The sequence below is a fragment of the Mandrillus leucophaeus genome, unplaced genomic scaffold, assembly GCF_000951045.1.
Source record: "Mandrillus leucophaeus isolate KB7577 unplaced genomic scaffold, Mleu.le_1.0 Scaffold8, whole genome shotgun sequence".
NCBI lineage: Eukaryota > Metazoa > Chordata > Mammalia > Primates > Cercopithecidae > Mandrillus > Mandrillus leucophaeus.
In genome coordinates, this window is record NW_012108696.1 from 436,579 (window position 1) to 437,710 (window position 1,132).

Genomic DNA, 1,132 nt, shown 5'->3' on the forward strand with positions numbered 1-1,132 from the left:
AAAAAAAAGCAAGCATTTCCTTTTCTTTCTACCAAAATGTGTTGACTGACCCGGAGGGGGGGCGGTGGGGTGGGGGGAACCACACAGCAAAAAAAACAAAAACAAAAAAAAAAAAAGAAAAAAAGAAAAAAATAGAAAAGAAAAAAAAAATCTTCTGAACCAACTTGTTTCGATATTCCAGAGTTTGATAATTGTTCGAGACCCTCCTCTGGCGTGCCTGTGTTCCGTGTGTCCCCGTGTGCAAGTGTGTGCCAATCGGCCTCGAGGGGGCCCCACCCGTGTCCGCGGCGCCCGCCGAGCCCCCGAGGGCCTGCTTGGGAGTGCGTGCTGGTGTGCAGTTGTACGTGTCTTTCTGGTCCATGTTTACTGGCTGTAAATACCATTTTTATACTCCACATCGCAGACCTGCGTGATTTGTACGATGTACTTTATTTCTGCTACAAGTAATTTCATGAAGTTTCCACTTGCAAACTGACTTTTAGGACAAACCAATACACACACACAGAAAAGAAAGCAAAGAACTTGGAACTTTGGGTTGACTTGGTTTGAGTTTTGTGTCAAAGAAGATTTCCCGTGGCTGGAGAGGTCGGTGTTCCTGTTGCGTGTTTCAGGTGAGAAACAGCCAAGCGTCTTAATGTCCAAAACGCCTCTCTTTGGTCTGAAAAGAAAAAAAAAAAAAAAAAAAAACTAAAAATTTATTTAATAAAAGTTTTACTTGCTAAAGGGCTGACTCTCCTCTTTCTTTCCTCTCTCTCTCATCCACACAGACCAGGAGTATCTGGCCCCATCCAGCGCCTGGACTGGAGAGAATTTCAGGTTGAGGGTGAGGGGTTGAAGGAGGGGGTATTCAGAGATACCAACTATAGATATAGATACCAGGGGCCGGACGTGGTGGCTCAAACCTGTAATCCTAGCACTTTGGGAGGCCGAGGCAGGTGGATCACCTGAGGTTGAGAGTTCGAGACCAGCCTGGCCAACATGGTGAAACCCCACCTCTACTAAAAATACAAAAAAACAATAATAACAAAAGAATTAGCCAGGCCTGGTGGCACACACCTGTAATCCCAGCTACTCGGGAGGGTGAGGTATGAGAATCACTTGAACCCAGGAGTCAGAGGTTGCAGTGAACTGA

General features: G+C 45.8%; 1 long non-coding RNA gene across 2 annotated transcripts in view; it reads right to left on the reverse strand.

The window, feature by feature from the left end:
- Positions 1–410: 410 nt before the first annotated feature.
- The window catches only part of LOC105530011, a 4,340-nt gene continuing 3,618 nt past the window's right edge, over positions 411–1,132 (reverse strand). For both annotated transcript variants that reach the window (XR_001004593.1, XR_001004592.1), the window contains exon 2: positions 411–658. This is a non-coding gene — a long non-coding RNA (uncharacterized LOC105530011). The remainder of the gene's footprint in view (positions 659–1,132) is intronic.